General features: G+C 39.3%; 1 protein-coding gene across 46 annotated transcripts in view; it reads left to right on the top strand.

The window, feature by feature from the left end:
- RIMS1 (regulating synaptic membrane exocytosis 1) overlaps positions 1-27,305 on the top strand; it is a 465,499-nt gene that overhangs the window by 159,741 nt on the left and 278,453 nt on the right. The gene's annotated exons all lie outside the window — the stretch shown is intronic.

The raw sequence follows: 27,305 nt of genomic DNA on the forward strand, positions 1-27,305 counted from the left end.
CAGCTTTTATGCCTGCTCCTCCCAACACCGTCTCCTGCTGTCTCCTCTCACTGTCTCTGTATCAGCACCAGATTGCCCCCTCACCCTACATGCTGCTGCCTCTCTATCAGACGAAGCTGCACAAGGGTAGGGGCGGGGAGCAGGCAGATTCAGTGTTCGTGGGGAGCCTGCTTAAAGCTAGCTCTCAGGCACCAGCTCTTGCTCCCCCCTTGCACAAGAGGCAGTAAGGGTGGGAGTGCGTGTAGTCGACAAGATTAACTGTTAAGTCTAGGCTTATCGGTTAATTATGTAGTCGACTACATGTTGATATCCCTAGTTTAAATAGTCTTTTGTCTTATCAGTGGATTAGTTAGCTATAGTGAGATCTAGTCCAGTTTCCCAGATGTGTATCATGGGACTAGAATCTTTGACATTGTCCTTAATATATTTGGAACTTCCTATTTCTATATGAACTCAATTCAAAAATTGATAAGAAACAAAATCCTTACTACATCGAATCCCTTCTTTAATTAAGCTATTGTTATGCTCTTTTCCTCTTCTCTGAACTAGATTTTTTTTTATTGAGGATAATTTGAAATTCAGGTTAAAAAAATTGAAACGCAGAAACAGTTATTTCAGATTTATACTGGACATTTGTTACATTCTTAATTATACCCATATAACTCCCAATAGCCTTACTTGGAGTTAAATGCACTTTTTGAAAGCAGAATGCAACTGCACACAACCTGCTGAATATGTTCAGAGTTTAAAAATTGTGTGTGCATCACATCTTATCACCGGCAGGTGGTATCATTAGAACAAGTTACTGTATATAGGAAAATAAATCTAGTTTACTTTTGTTTTATAGGTAATCTTCGGCAGTTCAGTATGTATAACACAGCTTATACAGAAGAACTTGAACATGTTTTAATTATTTCTTATCTAATAATTTTAGTCTCACATAAACTTGGTCCATAATTTGTTCCAGATACAATATTTGACTTCATTAATATTTTACCAAGCATAAATATGGTTTACTGTATTTAAAATGAAGTCAAATTTTGTGATTTAAATTAAAGTAACTTAAAACCAAAGACATTCAGAATTAAGGTTTAAATCACTTCCTGGATTTTTCTTTTTGTGCCTAGTCATTGCCATAATTATTATTCTGTCTCCAGACATTTAGAAGAGTGTTACTTTGTATTAGTAGAGCCCTGTGCTGTTACAAAGTTTTGTATCTGCATTTGTAAAAATGCTCACTAATCTGCAGGCTTCTAGATACAAAATTTGTATCTGCATCTGCATCCATATCTACAAAAACGAGCCACAGATATTCATGTATATAAAGTGGATATCCACAAATGTACAGGACTCTATCTAGCAGAATGACAAAATTCTGCTCTGTTGTCACACAAGGCAAATACTTTTTTTACTCTCATATTAAAAAGATTATTGGTTTTAGGAATATCAAAATTGTTGTCAGGGTAAATGTGAGTTAGAATATTTTTGTACCTAGTCTTTTAAACGTTCATGATGATTTTTCAAGGCTGCTACCAATTGAGTATATTAAACTGCACTATCTATGCACAATAAAGAAGTCTCTTCTGTGGGCTGACTTTCAAACATTTAAAATAATCTGTTTTTGAGTGGTAGGACTCATCCATCCTAGAAAAGCAAGAGGTTCATGAATCTGGTTATATAGTTGCTCCCTTACCCAGTTATGAAATGGTTACAGTTTGTTCTGTGCACATGACCTAATGTTTTTACTAGGCCAGATGACTGGGCTAAATGGCTAGAGCTTTAGCCCAGTTATGGAACATGCTTAAGGCCTTTCCACACTATAGATTTTAACCATATTGGAACTGGGTCAAAGGATAACAGTTTCATAGCTTACCTGATTGTTGGTTTTGTACTACTGCTCTAAAATCAGTTAACTTGCAATTTCTGACAGTCCTAACAACTTTATAATGGTCAAATTCTCCTAGTTCATTTAAAATAAGTAAATAAAACAAAACGCTCACTAGATGTCATGACTGGATTAAGACTTTGTCTGGTATGTTGACTTGCAATGTTTCTAGGAAAGGAAGTGTTAAAGACTCTTGAAAACAAGAGGCTTGTGATGGAAACAGGGACCCTATTAGGTGCCCTTAAAACATTTATAAAGGGTTTCTCTGGGCAAAACTGACACGTTAATTGTTAATATTTCCATTCTTTTTTGACCTCTCCATTCTTTGCTACAATTTGGCATGCTTCTATGGGTCCATGTTAGAATATATATTTTCTGTGCATGTAGTAGTATAGATATTTTTATTTACAAATGTTATATTTTTGTTTATTTTAATTATGTTTTTAACTCTTTATAGAAACTACTTACTAGAATTGTCTTTCTTTGAAATCTGTCTATTAATATTTGCCTACTTTTTCTTTTTCTCTTCCTATTTCTTTTTTTGTCTTTACTCTGCTTCCTTGGATGCTTTCCCAAAGGAGGACAAAGTGGTTAGAATCCATGCTTTCTTTTTATCATTTATTATAATATTGTTAATAACATAAATGTGAAGTATATTAATGTTAATCATTGAACTGAAATTTTAAAATGATCTTTTGCAAAAAACAACCCCCCCTTGACAACAACAACCCAGACCATTCCTAGTTTGTGTATGGTTACAAAAATTAGGATAAATCAAATTCATTAAAACCTGAGAATTTAAGAAAAGAGCAGGAGATAATAAAATGAAATAAAGAGCTTATTTTAGTAGGTATGAATACAATTACCAATCTGGCTTTTGATTGCTCTGATACAAGGTCCTTCCATCTACTTTCAGGAAATCTAGTTTAATTTTTAAAATATATTTTAAATTTGATATATATCATTTGCTGTGTCTTAACTCTCTCTGCAGCAAAAATTCAGTTGACTTCTAGTTCTTCGTAAGTCAGCCTTTTGATTTTACATCTGAAGTATTTTCACCGTGATGATCCTGGGAAGAGATATTGCTTAAAATGAGCAAATATAGTGGATGGAGCTTCATGAATGTGAATAAGGCAAATGATACATTGAAAAGCTGAAAAGTTATGGAGCAGCCTGATTAATTATTGAAATGTGCAAGAACAAGACCTGTGCATTTTCTGAGATAGGACCACTTTGCAGCACTTCTGAGTTAAATAAATATGTATACATGGAGAAAGCAGAACTTAGTGTTCAATAAGTGACTGCTATATGTTCTCTGCACTGGAGGAAATAGTGGATGGATGTTTGTGAAGGCGTAAGTGTGTTTTCTTACCTTCCATTCTCAGCCAGGCAGATGTAGTATACCGCCAGGGTTACAGCCAAGAGGAGATGTTAGAATTTTACCTTAGACAATAGGAATTAGCAAGATTTGTTCAGTCATGCTGGAGTCATGACAATCAAGCTTAGCTTTGTCCATCCCTGACTTGCAGGCACTAGTGCTGTAAAGTGTCATAGAAGAACAGTATTTCATCATGCAGAGGACATAGCATGGCTTAACTTGAGACTAAGGCTGCACCCCAGCTAAGGAATCACACTTCCATATTAATTACACCCTTTAGTATTATGATCGCTGTTGACATATTTACTCTGAGTATACATCTCTGAAGCATCATGGTATTGGAGTGAATTGAATATATCCTCAATATTGCTTATCTTATATGCATTATTACATCGTGAGATTTTGATTTACACAGGCATTTTTGGCAAGCTGCCATCAAATCCTGGGGAACTGTCTAATCTTTCCATTAGCCTCATCCCCACTCCAAAGAGAGACTCTTCTGTGTACTTTACAAGGGTTTTACAATTATTGTGAATTATGACATTACAACTTCATTGCATAGTTGGACCTTCATTGTGTATCATATATTAGACTTTGGGACAAAGTGGTAAATTGAACTGTGGGGCTTTCTGACCATTGCAGTTCTAATAATCTAATTTATTTGGAGGGAGGGGTATATTAGTATTTCTTTGGGTGGAGTTTAGGGTTTTTTTAAATAACACTTGCTTCTCTCAAAAACTAAGCTTTTACTTTTAAATTAATCCCAAAATATGATTGAAATAACTTTTAAAAGAAAGGCAATTGGCTGTGTTTATTTCAAGCAATGTCAGAAAAAAGTTAGCTTTTCCAATGTTCAGTGGTTCAGAGTTCTTGTCTAATTTACATATTGAGCCCAGTCTTGCAGGCTTTATTCAGTCTTAGTGGGAGTAGTAAGGACTCACTTTTGACTTGACGATTGGGCATGTTTTTTCCAGTTGGCTTTTTTACACCATCATTTAATTGCATTACTTTTCGCCCAGGATGATTAAATTAATTTTTTTAAAGAATGCAGTGGTCCAAGTAAAAGAGGATGTCCCCTGTTCATCATGTATGTATGTAATGGGCCACTAAGGGGAATGGGTCAACATCCCCACACTGCCTTTTCTGAGATTACTGCAAAATCTCTTCATGTCTGTCTGTCTCACTTAGGGTATGTCTACACTACCCTCCTAGTTCGAACTAGGAGGGTAATGTAGGCATACTGCACTTGCAAATGAAGCCCGGGATTTGAATTTCCTGGGCTTCATTTGCATAAGCGGGGCTCCGCCATTTTTAAATCCCCGCTCGTTCGAACCCTGTGCCACGCGGCTACACGCGGCACGAACTAGGTAGTTCGAACTAGGCTTCCTAGTTCGAACTACCATTACTCCTCATTCCACGAGGAGTAACGGTAGTTCGAACTAGGAAGCCTAGTTCGAACTACCTAGTTCGTGCCGCGTGTAGCCGCGCGGCACAAGGTTCGAACGAGCGGGGATTTAAAAATGGCAGAGTCCCGCTTATGCAAATGAAGCCCGGGAAATTCAAATCCCGGGCTTCATTTGCAAGTGCGGTGTGCCTACATTACCCCGCTAGTTCGAACTAGCGGGGTAGTGTAGACATACCCAAAGGGACATCCTTCTTCCTCCAGGCTTCCCACTTAATATGCTGTATGATCCATGATGATCAGGGTTTTTTTTGTTTTTAAGAATGCAGTGTAGATTACATGTTGATTAAGGAAAAACATAGGCAGCAATTCTTTAATTTTGTTTTTTTAAAAGAAACTAAGCCTCCATGTTTACAACAATATGTAAAATGTTAACCCCTTTGTCATGGGATTTAGGAGCTGCCAGCATGTTATATTGCCATCAATATTTTATGATTTCCAGTGTACTTGTTAGGATTATTAAGGAGCTGTTGGTGTGGTGGGTTAGCTAATGAAGCATAAACTTTATCTTTTATATTGATGTATTAGACAATATAAGGTCTAACTTGTAAAATATGACTAGAAATTCATTTTAATAGGTGTTCCTGCATAAACTATTACAGTACAGTTTTTCGCATGTGTAGCTGCAGTCTGCTCTTTCTTCATATGCTTGCTGATACTATACAAAGTAGATGCAGGTAAAAGGGATATCCCAGACTTAAAATAAGACATACCCAGTACAGTAGAAATAGTATTAATAATTGGGTTTTAGCAAATAAAAATTAGTGATTGTATAATCTATGAACAACATGCCAATGTTTTAGTCTTTCTTCATATTACCGTACTATCCAATAACTTGGTTTAATTACTTTAGCAATACATTTACCATAGGGGTAATTTTTAGCTGCTATATTAAAAAAAGGAAATTTGAGCAGTTTTTCCTATACCTTTCAAAAAATACTGTACTTATAATAGATAGCGTTTACATGTGAAAAAACCTACAGATGAGGTGGTGTGAGGAGCACTTAGTAAGAGAGGGATGGAACGTGCTGATCTCATGAGAAAACAAATCAATCTCCTATTCTTCAGATATTTTTCCCATTGATGAATCTGTTTCTTTTCATGCACTTAGATCCATAGTTATCTTTTCTTGTTTCTTACCTCAAGAGACCAATTCATAATACTGTACTCATTTAACTTGCATAACCTTTATGCAAATAGACAGTAATAATTTCAATATATACTTAAGAGGATATTAAGTGCATTTGTTAATAGACTTTAATTTATAAAGTTTTTCTCTGTGCTGCTTTTTGTATCCTCTTAGAAATTTGAATATAAAATGTATCCTCCTGTTCCTTTTGATTTTTGTATTTGAATGTCTCTGTTTTTTACGGTGTATAAGTCCTTCATGTCTCATTTTCATTTACTTCATGCTATTGCTTGACCATCTTCTTGAGGAGCAACCCCACTAAGCATGCTTGCTTCACCCCTACCCTAAATTGTAAAGGAGCCATAGTACTGTAGATTTCATTTTCCATGTGACTGGATCATTGCTGGATAGAAGTAATCTGCATCAGATAAATGGCTAGAGCTCCCTGAAGCAAAGAGAAACTGAAAGTATATTGTGACTCTTTCATGGTGTAAATCTTTTCCAAAATATTCTTTGCAAATTTTGTTGCAAATTTTGTTGCAAAGTCAAACATATGTACGTCCCCTTTCTAACATGTGTATAAATGTATTAGCAAATACTTTTTCCTTCTCTACTTAAGAAGACAGATGTATATTAATGTTCAGATGTAATCTTCAAATGAGAGGATATATTTCCCTGAAAGCGGGTTCTAACTTGCTCATCATTTACTCTTAATGATCTGAGCACTTGACACCTATAATAGCTGAAAATTTCTTAAAGGAGAAAAAATTCTTTTAACACTCCTTTCATATAAGCCCATCTCCCCAATAAAACAAACAAAATGTGATGCTCAATTTGACTATTCAGATAACTTCACTGTTAACCTACAGAGTTAAAATAAAACCTCAAAAATACTTCCAAATAACAAATAAGTTATAAACTTGCAATCTGCATAATAACCACAAGCATGCAGAAAAAGAGACTAAATTAATCAGATAAATGATTCATTAAAAGCAATTTGCTGAGCTGTAATGATAATACTGATTGTTTCTCTAAATTTTCTACCCTCTCTCTGTATCTAATCTTATTATGCCATGCTCATCATCATGGTATCTGGCTACCCATTAGTGTGTTACTGCTAGTAGTAAAACATGCCAGAACAGACCTCAAAGAAACAGAAAAAGAGGTTTTTGGGTTTTTTGCTAGTTTTCCTGTACATCTGAGAAGTGCAGAAAGCCCCTTTTAATGTTGAGGGCTCCATGGCTCTTGAAATGCTGTCTAATAGAGTTCTGTCAGGGCTGTTCCCCAATCTGGCACTCTGAGTGCACAAGATGGGGGCCTGCAAGAGACCTTAAATACCTTGCCTCTACAGGCTCTGCTTACAAAAACTCCCCAGTCACAGATATACTGACTTTGGGGGGTAGCTGTCACCACCAAGTGCAACAAACCCCTTTCTCTTGAATGCAGGAAGAAAACACTTGGACTTCCTTCCCCAGGGGTGCCCCAAAATCCTCTGCCACAAAAGAGCTTGAAAAAAGAAACAAAAGAAAAACCTGTCTTTGATAGTTGACCTCTCAGGCTAGGCAGACACACACAGGTAGACCTGTTTCTTTCCAGGACACGAGAATCAAATCATCACCTTAAAAATGGTGATGTTATTAAAACAAAAAGATTTACCTGATAAAGCATATTTAGTGGCTAGGTATTATAGAGCAATCGAATAAAACAAATTAAAACACAGAGATTCACCGGTGCTAGCCAGAACTCCTCCTATCCATCACACGCCCGCAAATCACAGATGGTGCTGGACAGGCTGGCCCACATTGACGGTGATTTCTTCCTGGAAGTCTAGAATAAACATAGACTATGTCTTGACTACCTGTGGCTTCCGAAAGATATGCAAATTAGGTGTGAATTTGCATATCTTCTCCTGATCCCTTTTTTGGAATAGTTTTTTTTTGGGGGGGGAAGCAGTCTAGATGGGTTTTTTTGCGCAAAACTCCCCTTTTTCGAAAGAATGCTTAATCCTTAAAAAATGAGAAAATCCTCGCCTAGACTGCTTTAAAAAAAACCTCTTCTGAAAAAGGGATCGGAAGAAGATCTGCAAATTTGTGCCTAATTGTCATATCTTTTTTCAGAAGCCATGAGTAGTCTAGACATGCCCAAAGTTAATGTACATGGACACATTACATTTACTGTTGAATACACAAAGAATTAAACATGAGGATGATCATGGGTTAAGCTCAAGAGCTTTTCCCTGTACTTAATTGGAACTACCAACTGTCTCTGAGGATGCCAGTCCTCCTTGTGCCCACCAGAAAGTGTCTTTCTATAAAAGTCCTCTTTCTACCACAAAGGTGCACCTGTTGGAAGATCTGATCTCTAGGTATGCTTTTACTTAATGAATGGGGGAGGGAAGGCAGAGATTCACACAACACAAACAACCAAAACAAAGAAAAATGCCCTGATTGTGACTAAATACACATTCTCCCTTTATTTACTCACAATCCCTTCCTGGTTCAGTCCCCTTCAATGCCCCAAATTCCCTGGAGGCATGGTAGTTCTGCCTGGGTTTAAATCATGATGTTTTCCAATAACTCCTGGCTTACCTTGCCTGCTTTCTTTGTGAGGGAGTTATCTTATACAATTCAAATGTCAGCACTGTTTTCCATTGGTTCTTCTGGCCACCTGCCAACACCTCTGCTAGCTCCCCGAGTTTAATCCTTTAGTCACCGGTGCTGGCCAGCACCCCTTCTATCCATCACAAGTTATTAGACATACGCCTCTCTACACATGTATACATATCTATGTAACTTGTGTTAGAGGTTATATAATGCTCAGACCTGCTTTAAGTCATTTTCTGCTATTTTCAGAAAATGGGCCAGAACCAAAAAGCTGTGAATGTGAATCTGAACTTCTCCAAAGGAGTTTTTTTTTGGGGGGGAGGGGAGGAGGGAGGAGGAGAGGAAGAAAGGGGAGAAGGAAAGAGGGATTTTAGCTTCAGATCATCTCTATTCCTTATGTAGCAATATGATGTTTACCAAGTATTTTTCCAAGAGAAATCTATTTCCTTTCCACCTTCAGTTTTACGAAACGCATCAGAGAGGAGCCTATCTGTCTCCTGCTCCAGTGAGAAATTTGCATGTGGTCAGGCGTTCCAACATTCATCTTTCACCTCTCTTGATAACAAGTCTATATTTCAAGCTGGCTATTTAAATGGCTCCACAGTAAGCTTACTTGAGGGAATGTGAAAGTTAATGCTGGTTTCCCAGAACAAAATTAAAATGGTTATTAGCAATTGCAGGAAATTATGGGAGAGTTTTCATTCCAAATTATTTTTGTGTCATGGTCAAGCCTTTCCATAAGTCGGATGCTTCCAATGTGAATTGAGATGGATGGCTCTGAATTAAGTGTGACATATTGTAGTCCAATAACAGATGACATTAACACCACTTCACAAGCCAAAATCTTGGCCTGTAGAAGGCAATGCTAATGCCCTCCTCCCCAACTTAAAAAAGATTATAATTTTATAACAAAAAAATTAAGCTCATAATAGAGATTGGAGCAAACAAAAGCAAGATCCTTGTTGGTAGAGTTAAAAATGATTTGTCCATTTTTCACATTGTCCAGAAATTTCAATTCTAGTGTGAAGGGTGGGATTGGAGAGATTTTATCCATTTTTTCGTGTAGAATATTGTGGCCAGGGCAGGGTAGGAACTGATTGAAGATCAGAATTTAAAGTAGGCAATTATTGTAGAGAGTGGTTTATCTGATTTTAATGATATATGAGTGGAAATATGAAATGTCAACTGTTCCTGAGGTGCTAAAGGTTGGCTTTTTTGGGGCTATGATTGATTGAATTACAGCCGCTCTCCGAGTTATGAACGCGTTACGGACCAACACTTGGTCCGTAACTCAAACTGTTTGTAACTCGGATCCCATAGAGTTACATGGCGACCACGCTGTTCGTAAGCGCGGATCACCATTCGTAACTTGGATCCACATTTATGACCGCTTTGGTCATAAGTGCGGATGGTCATAAGTGGAAGTGGCCGTAAGTCAGGAAGCGGCCGACTTTATATTATATTAATGTGTAAGTGATTTATAATCAGGAAAGAAAACATAGGCATCACAAGATTTTTTTGTATTTGTGTGACAGGTGTTTGAGAGGCTTACGATCATTTTCATGCTTTTTAAAATTTATGTTTGCACAATGTCGTGCTAATTTATGCATTGCTAATTTGAGTGGATATGATATGTAATTAAACTACTTAAAAATGGTTGTGCTACAAGACTGTAATGTAGGCAGAACACAACTTCAGGATTGACAAGAATTGTTTTCAGTTCCCTTTCACAAAAGTCATAATTTTTGTAAAATAAAAAAAAGAAAAAGTCACATACTCCATTAACAGGTTAATGTGTATGTTGCTGACTAATACATCTGAGAAACCAAAACCATTTCCTCAAAAGGTGAAATTACATTGTAAATTGCAATGTGATAAATTATTTCTCCATAGAATTCAGCACAACTTGTTTCCTTGAAGATTTTATTTGTCATATGTATCACAGCAGAAGCACTGCTTTTCACTCAGCATTGACTAAAACTGCCTTCATCAAATAAAAGAAGCACTGTCAGAAGTTGAAGAAAAAAAATCAACCTTAGTACGACTTAAAGAACGACTTTCTAGGATATAGCTCACTGAGAGTTACTCCTAGATAAGGCTATGTATAATCCTGGGTATTTTTACTAAAAGTCATGGACAGGTCATGGAGCAGTAAAAAAGAAAACAAAAACATAAACAAACAAAAATACCCCACCATGGTCCATGACCTGCCCATGGTTTTTACTATATACTTCTGACTAAATCTTGGGGTGGAGAGGTTCCACTAAGGGGGGGTTGATTGAAATTATTTTCATTTCATTACAGTGTAAGTGATTTATAATCAGAAAAGAAAAAATACACATCACAAGATTTCCTCTAGTCATGGGCCAGCTGTTTGAGAAGCAAGCTGCTCATGGGAAGGAGCAGCCCCTCATGATGGGCAGATGGCAGGGCTGACAGGCTCCCAATTTGATTCCTTGTAGCTCCCTGGAAGCAGCTACCACTGCTGTAATTGACCCATAACCTCTAAGTAACTGAAGTCCTCAAATAATGGTTTAAAGATTTCAAGTCAGAGAAAATGTCATCATTACGTTAGTTTAAACCTGAAAGTGATTTGTGCTCCATGCTGCAGAGATGTCATTTCCCAAGCCTCCAGAGGTTTCTACCAATATGGTCTGGGGAAAAATTCATTCCCGAACTCAGCTATGGTGATCAGTCAGATCCAGAGCATGCGGGCAAGACTGACTAGGCAGATACCTGGGAAAGAATTCTCTGTAGTAACTCAGAGCCCTTGCTATCTAGTGTCCCGTCTCCAGCAGTTTAGGATTTTTTGCTACTGGCAGCTGCCGATGGGCCACCTCAAATTAGAGACATCTCATTGTACCATCCTCTCCACTAACTTCTCGAGTTCCGTCTTTAAGCTAGTTAGGTTTTTTTCCCTCACTGCTCCCCTTGGAAGGCTGCACCAGAATTTTACCCCTCTGGGGGTTAGAAACTATTGTCTAAATTTGAGCCTAAACTTGTTGATGATCAGATTATCTCCATTTGTTCTTCCACATTGGAGCTTAATTTAAATAATTCTTCTTTATCCCTGTGTATTTATCCCTCTTATGTATTTATAGAGAGCAACTTCTTTAGAACTTCTTGATGAATATTTATAGAGCCAAATTATTTTAAAATTATATCTTCATCTTTTCCTGTTTTTGTTTTATGCTGTGTCCATTAATATCATTTTGTTTGAGTATGTTTCAACACCTATCTAAATGCTTTTCAGACATATTGAATCTTCTGCACAGAGAAGCAGCCACCTGATGGCCCTAGATCTCAGTGGAGCTATATTCTTCAGTTAATCAGCAGGGCTGGCCTTACCATGAGGTGAAGTGAGGTGGCTGCCTCAGGTGCCAGACTGTGGGGGGGGGGGGGGGGGGGGCACCACTAGAACCCAGAGTGTAGAAAATTGTGTCTTGCTGCTGGTGCATATGTATTCTCTCTGCTCTAGATTCACAGAGATGGTGGAGTGCCATGAGAGGAGTAGAATAGGAAGAAGGCAAAATTGAGACCTTTCAAAGTTTTGGCCCAAGCGAGGGGGCATGGCTCCCTGCCTCAGGTGCCAAAATATTGTTGGCCGGCCCTGTTAATCAGATCAGGGCTTCTTCATTTAGTACTTATTCTGATTATAGAGAGTTCATTAGGCTATTTTAAACTTAATGGCTTTCATGCAGTAGATAGGCTACAGGCTACTTCTCTGGGGCTATGTCTACACTACACTTCTTTTTCGGAAAAAAGGTATGCAAATTGCGCTCTGCAATTTACATACCTCTTTCTGATTGTTTTTTCGGAAGAGGCTTTTCTGAAATTTGGCCTGTCTACACTGAGCCAAATTTTGGAAAAACATCCTCTTTCGAAAGAGCCCTTCTTTGTCATGAAATGAGGTTTACAGGGCTTCTGAAAGAGTGCATCTGCACTTCCGCAAAAAATGTTGGAAGAGCAGACGCGTTCCCTGGATGCGGTGGAGTTTTTCCGTGGTACCTCTGGTATCCTGGAAAAACTCTGTTGTGCAGACATAGCCTGTATTCTCTAGCTTGCCCTCTGCAATTGTTTATATCTTGTAGCCAAATGCTCAAAAACAAACAAAAAAAGATAGCTTACTTTTCCCATTTGATTCTGTAGTGGATGATCAAGGTAACATTCTAGATCCTTCCTTTTTTTCCATTCTTTTTTAAAAAGTTACTGAAGCTATCTTTGTGGTTCAGCAAATGCCTGTCAATATATCAACCATTATATATGAACCCTGTGTAACTGACACTATAACTCCAGTCATCTGAACAAATGGGCTATGCCTGTGGCGGGTTTTAAGGGTGCGAGCTCCGCACCCCGCTACTCCTCCGCGCCCTGCAGCGGGGCCGGCAGAGCGGGGGTGGGGCTCCGCGAACCCACCGCCTCCGCGAGTCTAGTTGGCCCTGGATTCGGGGTCTGTAAGTGAGCAGGGGGGCCGGGTGCGATCACCCCTTGCCCTGTATGGGGCCGAGGGGGTTCGGCGGACCCGGCCCGGTGTCTTCCCGGGCGGCCCTCGGCCAGGGCCCGGCCAGGGCTCTTGAGCCGTCCCTCTTGTCCCGGTCCCTCCCTCTCGTTCTCGGGGAGGGGTAGTGTGCCAGGCTATTACAGACTCGGGGACCTACTCCGAGGTAGGGGGTGTGGGGAGTGGGGGACCCGGGCCTGCCCTCACCACTGGGTCCCAGCCTGAGGCCCTAAGTGGGGTGGTTGCTTTAAAGCGATCCCCCCACGGCAGGCGGGGCAGCCGCCCGAAACTCGCCTGCCCACGGGCGCCAGAACGGTCCCGCCTCGGGCTCCTTCCACTCCCGCGCTGCCAGCCCCCCTGGCCGGCGCAAGGTCAAATCACTCACCCCGTCGCAGACGCCGTGCCCGTCCCAGGGCAAGTCGCCAGCTGCCTGCGTCGTCCTTCTTTGTTGCCCGGAGGGCTGGGTGCTTGGGGTGCCAGGAAGCCAGGATGGCTGCCCTCTCACTCTCCCCTTCCTGAGCATCTCCTCGCCCTGGTTATAGTCGTGGGTGGGTGACGTCTGGAGCGTAAGCCTCGCCTCCTCCGGGGCTCTCCGATTCGGCCCCAGCCGGGGCGCACCCGTGGCTCTGCCCCGGGACGCAAACCGCGGCGCCCTGACCGGGCGTCTTTCGGCAGCCCGGGGCTTCCCCCGCTTCCCCCAGCGTGTGCCCACCCCCGCTTTCTGCTGTGGCGGGGCCGGCAGCGCAGCGCCGGGCAGCTTTCTGCCGCATGCAGCAGCCGCTTCCTGCTCGGGGGGGGGGTCCTTCCCCCCTTCCGAGTGCGGACCCTGCTGGGTCCGTCACAATGCCCATGAAAGCTCATGGTACCATCTACATGTTTTGTTAGTCTATATAGTGCTACCAGACCATTTGTTGTTTTTGACACTGTATAGTTACATACTCAGTGGAACCTGTGTAAATAAAATAATATTAGTTCCCTAGATCATTACTACAGGCTATAGCGTTGTATGATACTGGTTTATAGGTACAGTTGCTCCAAATGATCAGCTCAAAGAAAGGGAAATGAATGTGTGAAACAAAGTATAGTTTAGTTGAGAATTTTTCAGCAGTAGCCCTAATATATTTCTTGAGTGAAGTTATTCCAGTACTCTGCCTCACCCCTGCAATAAAATCCTAGATTAAGAAAATTAAACATTGTACAGTTAAGCACTCCAAAGTCAAGCAATGCCAAAGTAAAGGTTGCACATACACACTTCTCTACCCTTTGTGCGTTGTTATTATAGTCATTAATTTATCCTGTTTATGAACTTTACCAACTTTGCAGCTTTTAGCATTCAAGATGCATAGCAAATAAATCTGGTCTCTGGTGACCAATATCATTACTGCAGTCACTAAATAACATTTCACTGTACAGTGAGGCTTTCTTTAGCAGTACCCATTATGAGCTTAGCAAGAAAACTATTCAAAATACACTGCACCTGAACAGTGTGATTTCCAGTGGATTATAAATCTGTCAAATCAATGCCATATTTTTACAGTTTTTCAATTAAGGATATTAGCAAGCCTGATTTTTATATGAACTCTTTCAGCACTAGGTTCACTCAAAATAAGATATATTTCTAACAATGGGGAAAGTTTAACCTTTTCACTTTCCTTGTAATAAAAAACAGCGTAATGGTTTATGTTCAAACTTAAAAAAAAAAAAAAAGACTTTTGGTGATAAGCCAGAAAAATCTCAGCCTGAGGTAAATCTTCATAAAATTATGATCAACTGAAAATGGGGTTCAGTGGAAATGTCTCTGCAGCCCTAAACATAGTGGAAGCTGTTTTGTCTGCTTTGTTTGTTTGTTTTTTATCTGCTGCTATTATATTATTTCTGCAGAAATGGAGCCTTCAACTTGCCATTCATAGAACTAATTAGTGGTTACATCTTCAGGAAGCCGACACTCACTTTTGGTTTCTTCTCACTTTTCATTTTTTGTGTTTATATGCCACCGTTCATCATAAACGACTGAATGTTTTAGTGCAGTGTTTCTCTAAGTGGTCTGTGTAACCATTTTGAAAAACCTGCTAAGCGATCTCTCCAGTGTGTTCATTTACCAGCTCTGCAACCATGGGGCCTTGCAGCTCCCATTGTCTCTGGGTTCATCATTTGCAGCCACATGAAGCAGTGCCGCATCCACAGGCAGTAGGTTGGATATTGGAGAAAACTATTTCACATGGAGGGTGGTGAAGTACTGAAATGGGTTAGCTAGGGATGTGGTGGAATCTCCATCCCTAGAGGTTTTTAAGTTCTGGCTTGACAGAGCCTTGGCTGGGATGATTTAGTTTGGGCTGGTCCTGCTTTGGGCGAGGGGCTGGACTCAATGACCTCCTAAGGTCTCTTCCAGCCCTATATTGTACGATAGGCCCCGTGACGGCAGAGCCGGTAAATAAACATACCAGAGCAGCCAGTTAGCAGGTTTCTTGGGGCTTGTCCAGAGTTCATCCCTCTTTTGAAAGAGGCATATAAATGAACCCGAACAAAAGCACAAATGAAGCGCAGTTTTAAGTATCCCGTGTTTCATTTGCATATTCGCGTCAGATCGCTGTTTTGAAAAAGGGTATTTCGAAAGTGAAACTGCAGTCTAGAATGTGGTTCTTTCGGGGGGAAAAAACCCCTTTTTTGAAAGAACTCGTACTACTGAAAAAATGAGGAGTACGGGTTCTTTCGAAAAAGGTTTTTTTTTTTTCCCCTGAAAGAACCGTGTCTAGACTGCGGTTTCACTTTCGAAATACCCTTTCTCGAAACAGTGATGTGAGGTGAATATGCAAATGAAGCACAGGATATTTAAATCTGTGCTTCATTTGCACTTTCGATCGGGCTCATTTACATCCCTCTTTCGAAAGAGGGATGTAATCTAGATGAGCCCTCAAAGTGGTTTTGTGGACCACTTTGAGAAAAACTGCTTTAGTGCCTTTAGCCCTCCACTACTTGCTGATCAGCTGGTGAGGAAGAATATGATATATGCCATTTTGTAGCATTAAAGCCTTTCTAAATAAAGCTCTTTTTAGTAGCACCTAAAGATTTCTAGAAATTTCTAAAATAATTTATCAATTATTAACATTCCCTTCCTCTTTAAAAAAACCCTATCCTTTAAGAACTTTATATCCCCGAGACAAATGAGATACTGTGGTTTTCTTGATCTCTCATCTTCAAATTTCTTCCACATCAGCAAATATTTTCCTTTCATTATCATGTGATTTTAGCAAGTAACTGACTAAATTAGCATACTTACATTTTTGAATCAAACACAAACTCAAAGTACAGTGTAATGAGGTAATCTGCCTCCTGTTACATGGCATAGTCTTTAGGAGTTTGGGGTGGTCTTATACACAAGGCCTAAGGAGATTTGCGGAGTGAGAAAGAGTCCCAGGAAGAAGCAGCAGTTAAAAGAAATGTTTTTGGTGTATTTTTAAGGGCCTGGAATCTCGAAGAAAGGGTGTGGCAGGGCTCTCCTCTCACCCAGTGAGTAAGGAGTGAGCTGAGAGATGGGGCCACCATAAAAGCTGCCTTCTCCTTCCTAGCAGGACAGATTATATTGGGTAGCAAGAAGGCTCATGTAATGCCCTTGAATTAGCCTGGAGAAGGCTCTGAGGGTTGAAGAGACTAATTGGTAAAGGGTCCAGCTGAGTGAGAAGCTTGCTGAATTAGGAAATTCCAAATTCTCTAAATAATCCATAAGGGTATGTCTATTTCCTACACATTCCTTTGTGGTTGTGTTAGTCAGCCAACATTTTCTTTTGGTTGATTATATTAGAATACCTCATACTAGTTGATTGTTAATTATTTATTATAATAACTACAGGTTTGAAGTCCCTGATCCGACACCACCTGGACTGACTGGTCCCAGATGAGGGATTTTGCCAGACCAGGGGAAGGTCATTTCTGGACCCCTGCCACCAGCCCCCGAGTCCTGGCATGGCCCACTGGCCTCCTGGCTGGCTCCCCACCTGCTGCCACATGTCAGGTCTTCAAACCTTGCTGGGCAGCTCCACTACCATGCACTGGGCAACCCCACTGGCAACTAATTGCAGGCATCCTGCTGCCCGGCTGACATGCAGGGCTCCCTGCTGCTGGCCCTCCACCAGTATTCTTAGATCCTGCAACATCCATGCTGGTTTAGAGAGTTTCAACTTGTACAAGTAACTAAAATAGTAGTAGAGCACCCTGCATTGATCTATCTTCTTGTAATTGCTCCTCCAAGTAAATTGAAGATAGCTTTATCTACTGTAGTAGGATATATGAAGTTAGAAAGCTAGCTTTCTGTCATAGATTTCTGACAAAGAGAGATAGAGCAGAAGGTTTAAACAAGATATTATTACCAGTTTTCAGTGACTGCTGAAGCCTAAATTCTCCTTTTTCTTGGTTGAGTGCTGAAAAAGGAAATAGAGAACATGGAAACCTGATAGGTGATGGTAGCCTCAAAGGGATGAAGCTAACTGTGTTGGAATTTGGCCAGGACTCTGCCTTCTCTCCATTTCATACCTGTGGACACCCTTGAGAACCACTGGGGATACCCCACACACAGTTTTTTTCTGGACTAGTAGCAAAGATCTCTAAGGCTGTGTCTAGACTGGCCAGTTTTTCTGGAAAATCAGCCGCTTTTCCGGAAAAACTTGCCAGCTGTCTACACTGGCTGCTTGAATTTCCACAAAAGCACTGACTTCCTACTGCAAGAAATCAGTGCTTCTTGCGGAAATACTATTCAGCTCCCGTTAAGGCAAAAGTCCCTTTTGCGCAAAGCTTTTGTGCAAAAGGGCCAATGTAGGCAGCTCAGATTTGTTTTCTGCAAAAAAGCCCCGATCGGAAAAATGGCGATCAGGGCTTTTTTTGCAGAAAAGCGTGTCTAGATTGGCACGGATGCTTTTCCACAAAAAAGTGCTTTTGCGGAAAAGCGTCCGTGCCAAGCTAGACGCTCTGTTCCGAAAATGCTTTTAACAGAAAACTTTTCCGTTAAAAGCATTTCCGGAAAATCATGCCAATCTAGACGCAGCCTAAGTGTACTGTGCCCTTGCTCCCAGAATATTTTGCTTTTTAGATGTGTGGTGTAAGTGTAGAATGTCTAAAGGAATTTGCTGGCATCTCCTATGGTTGTGTCCTCTGCTTTCTTTCTAAGTCTCTGGCAACAAAAGCCAAAATTTAGCTCTGAAGCTGGGCAAGCAAAGGGTATAGCAGGCTGTAATTCCTGTTGAGTGATTACTTCTTGATTGTAAAGACTGAGTACACACTGTACCTTTCAGCCACATTATGCATCTTTAGTTTTATTGATTTTTTTCTCTTGAGTTAGTCCCTCCAGAACTTTTTAATTGAATTATTTCCTTCAAGGTCATCATCTTTTTGATATTAAAGTAAAAATGGAGGCAGGTCTGGTCTATCCCCTTCCCAACATGATGAACATGCTTCTGTGATGGAACACAAAATTTTGGTGGCTTGTGCTGCCTTATACAATTTGCTGTCCACTATTACTCTTGGATGTATTTTGGCATTGCTGCATTCCAAGTTGATTGACCTGATAAAGTTATGGTTTACTATTTTTTATTTCCTTTCACTGCATTCTGTACTACCCTCTTGATAGTACAGAAAGTGATGCTGCTGCCAGAGAATTCTAAAACACTAGATACCATAATAACAAGTACAACCTTCCTTAACTCTAAGAGCCCATAATCAGTACTATTTCTCTTCAGAATTCGTCAGCTACTACTTACCCAGTTTTCAGATCTTTGCAATAGATATAATGCTTACCTGTCCACTTACTTACTGACCTACATGTTACAGTGGGTCTCTCATGTCTTAAATTGTGTATATTTCTGGGATATATCTATGCTATATATAATGGTCCCTCTAGTCCTGAGCTGAAAATAGGCCTCTTTTAGTTTTGGCCATGACCCAGAGCCAAAATTGTAGGAATTGAGTTGGAGATTTGAAAATCACTCCCAATTTCAGTGTGATTTATTTCAGATTGGAGTGATTAGTTCAGAGCCCAGCCCTATCTGAAACATTGTTCAACAAACTAGTACCTTAGTTATGGGCTTCTAAAGTTTTCATGAAGAATGAGTATAAACATTCTATAACCTATATTAACATTCACTAACCTATATTAACTATGGTGGCTTTGTTGATTGTTGACATAGTACTGTTGAGTCCTCTTAAGGTTTGTCTGGACTGCAGCTGAGAGTGAGTATTCTAGCCCAAATAGACAGATTCATGCTAGCTTCAGTTGAGCTTGTATATTAAAAATAGCAGGATGGATGCTGCAGCTCTAACCGAGACTTGGGCTAGCCACCTATGCTTAAGACCCAGGGTATTGGATGGGCTTGTAATCACAAGCCATTGCTCAAGCCACATTTTAATTAGGTAAATTAATCTTATACATACATCAGGATTTAATTACCGGTAATTTTTGCATGTTAAACATCTGATGGGACTTGACAACTTATTACTTTTACTGTGGAAAATTAGCTTAATTTATAAAAACAATATATAAACCTTTGGACAGTTTCACAGCAATTAAATTTTCATTTATTGTAAACAACTTCAACATACATTTTATGTAATAGGTTAGTTAAGACTTTAAAAGAAAACATCATAGTATCTAACAGAAAGAATATTCCTTCACACAAGACAATAGATCAATACTTCAGTGACTGTTTAAATCTGATCCTAAAACTATGAATGACTACATAAGGCTAAGTTTATTGGCCAGTGCTTAGTTACCCATTTTGTCGAGCTATCTGTAGCCTTAAGATAATTAACTCTGGGTATGTCTACACAGCAGGATTATTTCAGAATAACTGATGTTATTCAAAATAACCTAATGCAGATATACACAGGAAGCCATTATTTTGAAATAATGATGAGCTGGAGGACTTCTTACTTTGACTCCTATAACCCTCTTTTTATGAGAGATAAGGGAAGTCGATGGAAGAGTGTTCTGCCTTCAACTTCCTGTTGTTGAGACAGAGCCAAAGGCCGAATTAAGCTATTTTGACTATGCAGTTGATGTAACTGAAGTTGAAGTCTTAATTAATTTGACTTTTGCCTGCAGTGCAGATGTGCCCTCCTATATCTGTGATCTTCTTGCCTTGTGCATTTTACCTTTAGCCTTTAGAGCTCTAATAATGATTCTTATGAACTTATTATGGAACAACTAATAAAGAATTTTTATTTAGTTGTATGATTAAGGCTTTTTTCTCCTTAAGAATTAAAGTCCATTTATTTTTCCCTCAAAAATAATGTAGTGTTGGAATGCATTGTTATTCTGTTTTAACCATACATTACATTTGATGGGTTTTCATCCCAAAGGATCTAAAAATGGTATACAGATTGTGGATCCAAGTCCAAATTCCTTGTGCACCCAAAATTTTCATAATTACAGTAAATGTCTTTGGGTATGGGTCATTTTTTTAAAATCAGTTGATACAGTGATTAGCATTATCTAGAAAATATGGTTTTAATACAATTATGGAGCAATTCTGTGGGAAGGAATCAGAGTGAGACTTTCATTGCTAGCTACAAAGTTTAAAAAATAAAGATTTTTTTTATTTACTGAACATTAAGCGAAAATGACAAATAGAAGAATAATTGTCAAAGAACAAAGTCATTCTTAGGATTGGATGTAATCTGTTCTCTTTCTCTCTCTTTTGTTACAAAGAAGTTTAATCCTCATCCAGGATTAAAATTTAGTCTATTCTTAGCAGTACTGTGCCCTAGATAAAACATACTTCTATCTGTATTTTTATACGTGTCTTTTAGGGTTCTGAAGTGTTTTGTCCTTTACCAAATTGTCACATATTGGAATGTGCATGTGTGTAAATAAAATGTAGATATCAATCTGTATGTGCATAGCTGCAATTATCTAGGCTTTGTTCCATAGTTTTAATCACAACAGCAGGGTTGGGTATATGTTCTTATCCACATTTTACAATCCACACATTGGAGGATAGATTATCCTGTACAAGTAAGCAGAACTATAGAAGTTTGTGGCTTTTTAAATGATTTCTCATGATGCACTTTTAGGAATAGCTTTTCAAGTCCCTGATTTTTCTCTATAAGGATAACTTTTATTTAATGTGATTGATAAAGACCAAAAGTCTTTAAAGTATAAATTGACTGAGTCAGATAATGAAATCTGTATTTGATAAAACCTGACATGGATCAAGTTGCATAGTTTTGTCCTAGATTCAATTTTTCCAAGCATTAGAAGTTCTCTAGCTCTGAGTATTAGCAGCATACAGGAACATCTCATTTATGTGAACTTATGTTTACAGAGCACTTTACACAGAGTCTAATAATTAAATACAATTCATCTTTGATTAGCTATATTAATTGCATTTAGTATAAAAGAGTCACTTAGCAATAGTGAGAAAATGGCTCCATTCAATAGTTTAGGGAAATTTGCCATTTTCACTTCTAGAGAGCATTATAAAATACTTAAAAATTAGGTATTGGAATGTGAATATTCAGCTGAGCAGATGTGTGTGAGATTTGAATATCTTTTGGTAGTAAATGGAAATATTTTTGTTGTATTGCTGCTAGACAAGATTGTGTGTATTATTGAGACAAATTCAATATTTGTAAATGGTGGTGGAAGTTATACATTAGGTTCAAGTCCTTCAAGAAATGAGCATAAGTGGCAAATAGTTAACTTGCACCAATTTGGCATTCAGTGGTTGAACAAAATAGGTGGAATATCTAAGTCAATATGTTTGAGATGCATTCACTTTTCAGCTATAGTGTATTTATGCCGGCATTGCTTACTTTCTTCAAAGAAGCCATGGGAGAGAAGTATGCAGTTTATAGTAATTGTATGTGAGGTCCTGTTAGTAGATCTATGCTATCTCCATAGAAACTCTTGGAACAGGAGATCTTCTAAGGTTGTATCAGCAGATGAGGGACTACATGGAGAAGAGGAGTGACTACTCACTACTGCAAGTGAACGAGAGCTTACCTACCTTATACAAAGGTGTGAATTGTGTGTCCCTCTGTTGTGCTAAGATCTCACTTTATTTTACTTCCTCCAGGCACGTGTTCTTCTGCCACCTTCTTATCACATGAATGTTACTTTAATCTTGCATATCTAATGACTACCCTACTGATGCAAGTTATATAGCTTTACCACTTATCCCACGTACACTTGTTTTCTGTTCAATTTATACCTATTTAGTAGAGCTCGTGTGTTTGAGCCTTTTGGTCTCCTGAATTGAATTTTGTAGACTTCAGTAGACCAGCCCCAATGGAGGCTGGTGAAATCTGAGATTTGGGAGGTGAGACAGATATCCAAGGTGATCTTTACTATTACCTTGCTAACAGTGGAGGTAACTGTCTGGCTACACCAAGAGAAGGACAGGACACATCTGACATGGGTTTAATCAGGCCGCAATTTTATTATTGTTAAATGTCTGGGATTAGCCAGGAGATAAAATGCACAGTACAGGTAACCCCTCCTCCCCCTTTTTCTATAATTAACCAGGAAAGGAAGGACTTTTACCAGCTTCTCCTCCTCTCCCCCTCCATTTCCATCCATGTTTCTCCAGCAAAGCCATTGCCTGGATCTTATCAACCATCCTTCCCTCATTGGAGGGTAAGGTGGGCTATAATAACAAGGTGTTGGCTCCCTACCATGCCAATCACAGGAGTCCCCAACTGCCCCGTCTTGCTCACTTAACCACCTCTCCTCAAGTCCTTTCCTTCAAGCTATTTATCTGTTACTGTATGCCTTCTTTAATGGAGTACCTGCACTGAACCTTTTCTATACACTTAAATAATGAGTTGCAACATAGCCTGCTGCCTATCATGCCATGCATGAACAGAGCTCACCTGAATCTGCTGTGAGGAAGGTGAAAAAAAACCCCAGCTGCACCTAGGTGGTAATATGGTGGTAAGGAAAAATTCCTTCCCAACTCCCTTAAGAGGTCAGCTAGCATAATGCCAAAGCAGATGTAGCCATTAACCTGCTATATTTATCATCTGCATGGGGAGGGAGGTTGAGTGCTTCAGGTGAGGGGAGGGTCAATGCACATGGATGACCCTTTTAAATTCCTCTTTTCTGGGTGATGAGTCAGCAGACACATTGACTGCTTTTGAGTAGTTTTATGTCTCTTCTCCTTCACCCAAGCCATCAATCATCATTCTCCTCTAATGTCCAGACAGCCAAACACCCCTCTGCTCAAGGTGAACTGTACTTCCATTCTCCCCCAGAGGCATCTCCACAACTTGTGGAGGTTGCAGATTTTTCTCATTTGCAGCAGAAGCCAGACAGCTAACTACACTGTTCTTCTGCCAAACTGGTATCCTTGGCCTGCCATAGCCTGAAAAGGCTTGAAAGGCTGTGAATATTTTCTGCTAGATATAGCTCAATCTGTTTTCAATTTTTAATGATAAAATAAAAAATAGCAAGGAAAAGCCATATGTCATAGAATATGGAATCATTCTTAATATTAAACTTTAGTTTACCATCAAAAAATTCTTTTCTTTCAATGAATAGAATGTCTGGAACTACGAAGACCAATATAATTTTAAACTCTCCTAGAAAATGAATAAATAGTACACTGATTTACCCAACCTGAAGATCTGACCCACAGTATTTCAGTATTGATGGACTATACTTACTTACTGATTATCAGTGGTGTTCAAAACTAAGGAAAATATTCCAGTAGATGTGAATTTGCTTCCCAAGGTTCTGACTGATTAAGACTGTGAAATGCCATACGCTCCCTGAAATCCTCCTTGTCTCCTGTAGCAGAGCTGGTAGCCATCTGTGACAGTTAACTCAGCAAGGACCATAAATCCATTATCCTTAAAATTGGTTTTAGAGCCTATAAGATCTTGAACTGGCTCTTCAATACCTACTTTCAAGTAGGAATAAGAAATCCTCCAGAAAAGGGCTTATTTTCCGGAGAATCACGTCTAGACTGGCTCTTTTCTCTGGCTTATCCCCAAGCCGGAAAAAAGCGGCAGCCATGTAAATGCAAATGCCGCGGGGAATATTTAAATCCCCCGTGGATTTGCAATTCCGACTCGTCATATTAGCATCCCTTTTCCGGAAAGGGATGCCAATGTAGACGTAGCCTGGAAGATTAAGAGCAATATACTAGGAGAAGGCCTTTGAGAAAAGAAATTTTATTTCTCGGCAGAATGTGAATGCTTCACTTCAAATGAAGCTTTTACAGACAAGTACTCAGAAGTCAACTACTTCAAGAGAGGCCCAACAAGGAAAACAACAGAACACCATCGGTCATCACCTGCAACCCCAGCTTAAAACGCTCCAGTGCATCATTGACAATCTACACCCTGTCCTGGAAAATGATCCCTCACTCTCACTGGTCTTAGGAGACAGATCAGTCCTCACCCACAGACAGCCCCCCCACCTGAAGCAAATTCTTTCCAGCAACCACACATCACATCACACCTCAGATACACTCATCCAGGAACCTATCCTTGCAAGAAACCCTGTAGCCAACACTGTCCCCATATCTATATATGCGATACCCATCCCAGGACCTAACCATATAAGCGACACCATCAGGGGCTCATAGAACTGCACATCCTCTAATGTGATTTATACCATAAGCGCCAGCAATGCCCCTCTACCATGTATATTGTCCAAACCGGACAGTCTCTATGACAAAGGATAAATGGATACACATCAGACATCAGAAATGGTAACACATATATTCCTATAGGGGAACATTTTAATCTGCCTGGTCACTCAGTCATGAGTTTTAAACTCCCAACTCCCTAACAATCTCTCTCCTTCAAAAACGTGTTCCATACTTCTTTCGCCCATACTCAACAGCCCTCCGGGTTCACTTCCAGGTTTCTTCCTGTCAATAACTTATTTTTCTCCTTCATTTACACTATTACTCCTGACTCTCTGAAGCCTTTGCACTGCTTCTGAGGGAAATATGTTTTTGTTCTGTAGTTTAAATGACTTATTTATTACTCAAAGTTTTATATTAATATGCCTAGTAAATAATTGATTTGTCAAAGAAACTTTTCTGGAATCTTTTGTTGCCTATATTGTTACAGACTTGTTGACACACATTTTGAAATAAATTACCAACATGATTTAAACTTGTGTGGTTATATTGTGTTATTTTAACAAATAAAATAGGCAAAATTTTGCAGAGTATTTAAAATATAGTGTGCAGAATTTTTAAATTTTTCATGCACAATTCCCCATAGGAATAAATAAGATTTTAGTCTGTAAAAACCATTGACAGTATTCCAGCTTTAGGACTACTGTCCTAAAAGCACCCTCCTCCTTCCAGACCCTGCTTTACTGTTGCTGAGTCAGGTCACATCCTGTATTAATTATGTCTGAGTGCTCTCAAGAAATCTAGAGAAGAAGTATCCAGCAGGTTTAGTCTATTTAGTCCTTCATAACAAAACCTATGCAGACTTTTCCCTCAAAAGTCTGTGCAAGCATGTAGACCCTTGCTCTGTTTATTTCAAAATACTTCATTAACCAAAATTGCTTGGCTCATACCTCAAAACTTTGGCCATACAGAACTCCACACAATCTCCCTTTTGTCCAGTGGATTTCTGGAGGAATTCTGCTCTTCAGTAACTCAAATAGAAGATGATTGAGAGGTTTTATAGTTTTCTAGAGGGTTTTGCAGTGCTCTCCTTAATTTCCTGTTGCTCTTTTTTAATGCTCAATTAACTTCCACCTCTTTCTCAGGTACAGCAGGTGGGAAGAATAAGCTTGCTAGCCAGCTAGCTAACTGCAGGCCTCTGAACCCATAGGAATAGGTTATATCCTCACAAGGACTATGTAGACATTGTTCCCAATTTTGATTCAGTTTTCTACAGATCCTAAGACAGTTTTTTCTTGTTCTGAGCGGTCCTTGTATATGAGGTATTTAAGACCAGATTAAGTTTGATGTGAAAAGCATGATGTCCCTAACATAACAAAACACTTACAAAAACCTAATTTTGTTCACAGCCTTCCATTGAAGTTGGTGGCAGAAGACAGAGCTTAAGGGACTGTAGATGGCTCTAAAGCTTTATTCAAAGTTCTTATGTAAGAACACTATTTCAAATAAGGACATATATCAATGTCAGTTTGAAAGATCCTTTCACTTTAGCTCCAAACATAGTATCATATGACTGGAAGGGTCATCAAGAGATCATCTAGTTCAGCCCCTTGCACTCATGGCAGGGTTATCAAGCCCTAACTTAATTTAGACTAATCTGCTTTTAAAAACCTCTGATGATAGAGATTCCACAACTTTCCTAGGCAATTTATTCAAATGTTTAACCACCGTGACAGTTTGGAAGCTTTTCCTAATGTCCATCTAAACCTCCCTTACTGCAATTTAAGCCTATTTCTTCTTTTCTAGTCTCAGAGGTTAAGAAGAACTATTTTTCTCTACCCCTTTTAACAACATTTTAGATACTTGAAAATTGTTATCATACCCTCTTCCCACATCTTGTTTTCTCCAAACTAAACAAACCCAATATTTCAATCTTCCCTCACACATCATGTTTTCTTGTCCTTTAATCATTGTTGCTTTTCTATGGACTTTTTCCAGTTCTCCACATATTTCCTGAAATGTGGCTTATAGAATTGAACACATTACTCCATTTAAGGTCCAATCAACAGAGTAGAACAAGGAATTACTTCTCATATCTCATTTATGACACACCTCTTAATGCATCTGAGAATGATGTTTACTTTTTTTGCAATAGTGATACATGTTTGACTCCACTATGATTCCCAGAACACTTTCTGAAGTTCTCTTTCTTAGGCAGTCATTTCCCATTTTGTATGTGTGCCATTAATTGTTCCTTTCTAAATGGAATATTTTGCATTTGTCCATATTAAATTTCATCCTACTATATTTACTTCAATCTATTTCTCTCACTTGTCCACCTCATTTTGAGTATTAATCCTATCCTCTTAAGCACTTGCATCTGCTTGCACTATGGTGTCAATTTCAAACTTCATAAGTGTAGTATCTATGTCATTATCTAAATCATTGATGAAGATATTGAACAAAACTGGACTCAGAACTGATCCCACCTCATGTACCTTTCCAACTTGATTGTGAACCACTGACATCTACTCAGTGGGAATTGTTTTCCAGCCAACTATGCATTCTTCTTTATAGTAGCTGAACCTAAATTCCCTACTTTGTTTCTGTTGACTAAACATAAACCGGACCAGCATGTCTCCACTCATGCATCATCTGAGGCCACGTCTACAGTAGATCCAGCAGCTCAGCTCAAGGTACGCAACTCCAGCTATGTAGAATACGAAGCTGGAGTTGGTTTACCTTAATCTGAGTTTGGTGGTGTCCCCACA

The sequence above is a fragment of the Pelodiscus sinensis genome, chromosome 3 (genome assembly GCF_049634645.1).
Source record: "Pelodiscus sinensis isolate JC-2024 chromosome 3, ASM4963464v1, whole genome shotgun sequence".
NCBI classification, from domain to species: Eukaryota; Metazoa; Chordata; order Testudines; family Trionychidae; genus Pelodiscus; species Pelodiscus sinensis.